This window comes from Schistocerca gregaria, chromosome 2, assembly GCF_023897955.1.
Source record: "Schistocerca gregaria isolate iqSchGreg1 chromosome 2, iqSchGreg1.2, whole genome shotgun sequence".
Lineage (NCBI taxonomy): Eukaryota > Metazoa > Arthropoda > Insecta > Orthoptera > Acrididae > Schistocerca > Schistocerca gregaria.
In genome coordinates this window covers 502,351,901-502,358,423 of record NC_064921.1, presented here as the reverse complement: position 1 = coordinate 502,358,423, position 6,523 = coordinate 502,351,901, and the positions used below count along the sequence as shown (strand labels likewise).

General features: G+C 37.4%; 1 protein-coding gene across 2 annotated transcripts in view; it reads left to right on the top strand.

The window, feature by feature from the left end:
* Positions 1 to 1,266, top strand: part of LOC126328425 (box A-binding factor-like) — a 470,780-nt gene extending 469,514 nt beyond the window's left edge. For both annotated transcript variants that reach the window (XM_049996035.1, XM_049996033.1), the window contains exon 8: positions 1 to 1,266. This exon is cut by the window's left edge and continues 2,552 nt beyond it. The gene's annotated coding sequence lies outside the window, so the exon portion shown is untranslated.
* The last annotated feature ends 5,257 nt before the right edge of the window (positions 1,267 to 6,523 follow it).

The following is a 6,523-nucleotide window of genomic DNA, read 5'->3' as shown; positions in this document are numbered from 1 at the left end:
ACAGAATTAAAATGAAGGCAACAGTACTTTTAGAGACATTATGATTTCATTCTGATTTGTACTCCACATTGAAGGATATTGTGTTTCTGTACTTGACATACCGTGTTTTTCATTTCAGCTAGATATATCTTTTTCTTCTCCGTTTCTAGCAATTTCGTGAAGTGCTTTATATCGTAATGCTAGCTGCAACTTAATAGATAGCAATGACACAACATTCTGGGAAACTTTGGAATACACAACTTGAGTTTATTGAAAAAGATGTCTCATTTTATAAATGGAAATTAAGGTGTTGTTTGTGGGCAGGTTTTCAAGCGTCATACAACATCACAGTGAAAATATAGAAATAGAAACTGATTTATGGATGACTTCAATTACCCACAAAAGGAATTAATTAGTCATTTCATTAAATCAGTTAATAAGTTTTGGTCCTAAGATGCACTCTTGGTTTGAGCATGTAGTATCCTTAGTAACAGATGAGGAACAAAATCTAACATTAAATGAAATTTGAGAAAATATTTTGCAAACTTCTTTCATTGAAGTTATGCACCACATATGAACACTCCAAGGCCATACCAGAAACAAAGGCAAAGGTTTGTTGCAGAAATTATGGACATTGTGGCGGTTTTTGCAGTTGTCTGGAATGGTATCATGAGTGGAACATTAATACAGTGACTGGCACGAACTTTAATGGCCAGCAACGAAGACTGTCTCCTAGAAAATGATCTAAGAATTGATGAATATTGCAACAAGCAGGGAAATTTAACAGACATTTAATATTTGTCCTATTATGGATCTGTTGTTCACATTATTCATTTTTTGTTGTTATTGTTATGATGATTTTAGAGTAAAACATAAAACAGACTGTAAAGTAGTGATAAATTTTTTTGCGTTGTTATTGCTGATTGTGTAATAAGAAAGATGAACAAGACATGTTCTAGGGGGATCGTTGGTTGATAGATAAGTGATCTGATTTTACTGTTTGTCTGTGGCAGACCTGCAGCAAAAACTTTTTAAAAATAGTGTTAAGTTGCTCATTCTGTCTATTTGTAATTTTTTGTAGATTAGAACCATTTTTGCACACGTCACAGTTTACTGCATTGGCAACTCGTATGTTACTGTCATTATTCTTATAACTTTACAGCTGAGTGATTTATTCTAGTTTTTTTTTTTTCTTTTTATGTGGTGATAAAATTTTAGTCTGGATCATGAATTATCTACTATGCAGACTGTATCTCACAATAAATAATAAAACCTGTTTTCTGATGATGTTTTCAAAATATTGCTTATAATCTTAGATCAGGTAACTGACTGAACAAATGTCTCCCAGGTGATCTTTCTTTTCTTTTAAGTACTTCAGTAACTACAATCTCTCTCTCTCTCTCTCTCTCTCTCTCTCTCTCTCTCTCTCTATATATATATATATATATATATATATATATATATATATATAATCACACACTGGTGATCAATCTATCTTGCTTCGAAATCAACAGGGTGTAAAACTAATACCAAGAAATAATATAAGGATAAGAAAGTAAGTTTCTCGTCAAAAGTAACACCTGTATCCTCCAGTAAGCCAATGGAAGAACAACAGGTGGGTAAGAAGAAACTGAATTTTGTCTTGGTTCTGTATTTTGGCTACCTTCATAAATTCAGTTTATTCCATATCAATTATCTCTGAGAAGAGTAGATTAGATAAGTACTTGTTCCATAGATCATGAATACGACACTTCGTACTGATGTGGAACGTGTCGGGTTAATAAAAGGTGTCTATACAAGATATTACATTACGCAAAATATTAGATGACACTTAATATTTTTAATTTTTTGTGGAGGGTGGGGAAATTACCCACTTACTATATCCAAAAATTCATCTAATGAGTAGAAGGATTTGCCATTCAGAATTTTTTTTAATTTCCTTTTAAGTGCTATATGGCTATCTATCAGACTTTTGATGCTATTAGGTAGGTGACCAAAGACTTTGGTGGCAGCATAATTTACCCCCTTCTGAGCCAAAGTTAGATTTAATGAGTACTGAAGAAGATCCTTTCTGCTAGTGTTGTAGCCATGTACACTGCTATTACTTTTGAATTCGTTCGGATTATTAATAATAAATTTCATAAGTGAATACATATATTGAGAGGCTACAGTGAATATCCCTAACTCTTTAAATAGGTATCTGCAGAGCTGTCTTGGATGAGCTCCAGCTTTTGCTTTTATCTATGAACCCTCTGATCGTCTTTCGCTGTAGTGTCTGCTATGATAGTACCTATATTTCTGCTGAACGTTTCTGATGTGTGTGCGGCCTAAGCAAGACAGAAGACGAGCAGATGTTAGGCACACTTCGACGAAGACCAGTGTGTGGCGCGCCATGTTTACTTTTCGTGATTCATTTTCCAAAAACAACGATAGTTACGGCAGTGTGGCGTATTTGATTATGCTTCAGTGGATCAGATGTCTTTTTGTTTACAAATTGTATTTAATAAATTAGCGATGCGTTACACCCAGTCGGTATTTCATTTACCACGTACGTTTTCCTGTTTCAATTCCTATTCAAAATTACGTTAATGAACTGGTCTTTGAATGACTACGCTTAGAGAAGCAGGTATTTTGAGTAATCTTAATCAGTTTGAACTACGTAAGACTTTGTAATTTTGAAGCTGAATAATAATTACAGTGCTAATGAAATCTCATTTACTTATTTCAGATTCACAGGTTTCGTAAATTTATTTAACTGAAGTGACGATTTTATCAGATAGGAGAGAGTAAGCATGAGGTGCAGCGCACTGCCTATTCTCGTGACTAATCAAAATAAACTTTTTAAATAAAAGCCATTTCAACTCCTAGTAGATGTTCACAAAGAACCACTCTTTAGATTAATAAACTATGTTCATTTCACAGATGGACTGAAAAAATAGTTTCAATTAAGAGAGAGTAAGTTACCCCTAGAGCTTCAAGGCGGCGGCTACTCTACATTTTATTTACTGAATTCGCGATGCTGTGGTGTTGCATGTTGGTTTTAACGAAATATTTTAACTTCATATACGAAAGCATGAATCTAGGTTTCTGTCTGGCTTACTAGGTAAAAATTAAATGTTATTAGGAGGATTCATGTTGGATTCAAGAAAAGGAGGGTTAACCAAAAGCAATAATAAACTATTCCAGATATTAAACAAAATTTTACATTGCGTTATACAAGTATGGGTGTCGGTAGAACCGAAACTGAGAATAATTGTATTGTATTTTGTTAATTTCGGCCTTTTTTTAAGGAAGGGTAACCTTTATGTGGCAATTAATGACCATAAAGTGTTATAGTTGAGATCATAAGTGATATCCATTCACTCCACAGGCACCAAAGAAACTAGATTTCTACCGTACAATTTACTAGCTGGAAACGGATTGCCTGTCTGACATTACCACTTGCATATGGAAGATCTGGCGGCCGAAAAGACAGAAGCTGGACCCTATTCTGGAGGACGGCCATTCAAATGCCCGTCCAGCCATCCAGGTATGGATTTTCCGTGACTTTTCTCCCGGCATATCGACTATTCAAGTAACTTATCGAGTAATGTACTCGAGGTATATATACAGGGTGTTACAAAAAGGTACGGCCAAACTTTCAGGAAACATTCCTCACACACAAATAATAAAAAGATGTTATGTGGACATGTGTCCGAAAACGCTTAATTTCCATGTTAGAGCTCATTTTAGTTTCGTCCACCTACGCTCAGTGGAGCACGTTATGATGATTTCACACGGGATACTCTACCTGTGCTGCTAGAATATGTGCCTTTACAAGTACGACACAACATGTGGTTCATGCGCGATGGAGCTCCTGCACATTTCAGTCGAAGTGTTCGTACTCTTCTCAACAACAGATTCGGGGACTGATGGATTGGTAGAGGCGGACCAATTCCATGGCCTCCACGCTCTCCTGACCTTAACCCTCTTGACTTTCATTTATGGGGGCATTTGAAAGCTCTTGTCTACGCAACCCCGGTACCAAATGTAGAGACTCTTCGTGCTCGTATTGTGGACGGCTGTGATACTATACGCCATTCTCCAGAGCTGCATCAGCGATTCCATGCGACGGAGGGTGGACGCATGTATCCTCGCTAACGGAGGACATTTTGAACATTTGCTGTAACAAAGTGTTTGAAGTCACGCTGGTACGTTCTGTTGCTGTGTGTTTCCATTCCATGATTAATGTGATTTGAAGAGAAGTAATAAAATGAGCTCTAGCATGGAAAGTAAGCGTTTCCGGACACATGTCCACATAACATATTTTCTTTCTTTGTGTGTGAGGAATGTTTCCTGAAAGTTTGGCCGTACCTTTTTGTAACACCCGGTATATTCTGTAAATACAGATGTTTTGAAGCCAAAACGCTCTGCAGCCTTGATACTTTAGAAGTTAGTTACATTTTTCTTAGGTCATTTGAAACATTCTTTCATCGAAATGATGTGGAACTAGGAAGTTCACAGGATATGTATACATGATTAGCCTTAACATTAATGATCATATTTCTTAGTTCTACTCTTGCAACAACACTTACAAGCTAGGTTTATCTCTCTCTTTTTTATTTTCTTGCACACTACCAGTTTTTAAATAAAAATTTGCTCATGGAATAAAAGGAGTGACATTTTATTTTTTTTACAGCATATAATCAAAAATTATTGATACTGCATATTGAATCCTTTCCTGAGCCACTGGCAGCTTTACTTGTGGGTAATGAAGGTCATTGTTTTTCCTCTGTTGTTTGGATTATTTACGACGAGTGACATTAGAGAATATATTTATTATGTTCCAGTTAAATGCCCAACCGTTCAAGAAGTATCTGCTTGACGACCGTGGGTGAACACACATTCTTAAGAGTTCGATATTGTGCTATCAATATTTTCCTTCTAACTGCAAGTAATGACCTACGCAACAAAATTTTTGCAGAAGCCATCACTGAGTAAAAGTACGAAAAAAATTCAAAAGGCTAATTTGCTTGTTTCCATGATTAGTAATTATACGAAGGGCAGAAGTTTTTGAACTAAATTACCTCTTCCAATTCAAATTTTTTTCAATATGGTCACCCAAAACCTTAGACTGTGATGTGACTAACGGTGACACCTACGCAATGTGAAGATGGAAACAATGCTTATAATTTATATGAATATGGTATCTGTTCTTTCCAAAAGAACAGATATCAATGGTGATCTTGCAGCTCTCGAAGAATGAAATTACAATGAAATCCAGGCCATTAGCTGCTAACAGGCATTGAGAAGTATCAAAGTGGTCATTTAGGACATGTCCGAGAGAACAGATACCATCTTCATATAGATAAGGCTTACCGGTCAATGATCATCTTCAGCGCGGATGCACTCACATTGCTCAAACTCTTAGGGGAATCGGCAGATTGAATGCTGCGAGTAATGAGTATGGTGTGCGGGGGCACTACAAATGTAGTGTGTGGACAGTAAGTTGAAAGTGTGGGTCTCACAGTGAGCGTGCCAGAGGTAAGTCCATGCAGTCGCGCTATCCTCTGTGTCCTCGGTAGCTCAGTTGATCGCCGGCATGGTAGTTCAGCGAGTTCGACCGGAGTGTAAGCTGCCATCTGTAATAAGAAAACTGAGTTAATGTATCAACGATGAACCTCAACAAGTGTCATACGACGTCCGCCCCGAACAAATATAACGATCAATTACGCAAAAAAAATGAGATTAACAAAAAAAAGAAAGATAGAGCGTCTGCCATGTAAATAGGAGGTCCTGGGTTCGAGTGCCCGGTCAGGGCACACATTTTCGACTGTCCCCGTTGATATTTTTCAACGCCTGTAAGCAGCTAACGGTCTGGATTTCATTGTAATTTCAGTCTTATAATTGTTCTGTAACACTGTCTAAACATTTTGGCTTTGCCGCTGACAGGCGGAACGCACAGTCTTGTGCAGTAGAACCAAGAGCTTAAACAGCCTCTCTCCATTGCCTACATTACAAAGAATTTCATTCATACGACGAGGGTTAATGAGATAAAACAATACATATGGCTTCAACGAGCTGATCCGTTTATCCACTGTCTTCACATTGTGGGTCTCACCTGTTTAAATGGACTGTGTACTGAGGTGACTAAGTCATGGGATAGCGATATCCACAATACACATCTCGGTAATATAGCGTACACAATGCATAAAAAGGCACTACATTGGCGGAGCTGTCATTTGTACACAGGTGATTCAAGTGAAAAGGTGTTAGATGTGATTATGAGCGCAAGACGAGAATTAACATACTTTATGGCGGAATGGTAGTTGGAGCTAGACGCATGGGACATTTCATTTAAGAAATCGTTAGGGAGTTCAATATTCTGAGGCCCACAGTGTCAAATTGTGGTGAGAATACCAAATTACAGATATTACCTCTCACAGTAGCGGACGGCCTTCACTGGGCACTGAAAGCAGCGGCGTTTGTGCAAGGTTGTCAATGCTAACAGACAAGCAACACAAATTGAAATAACTGCAGAAATCAATGTAGGCCGCATGACGAA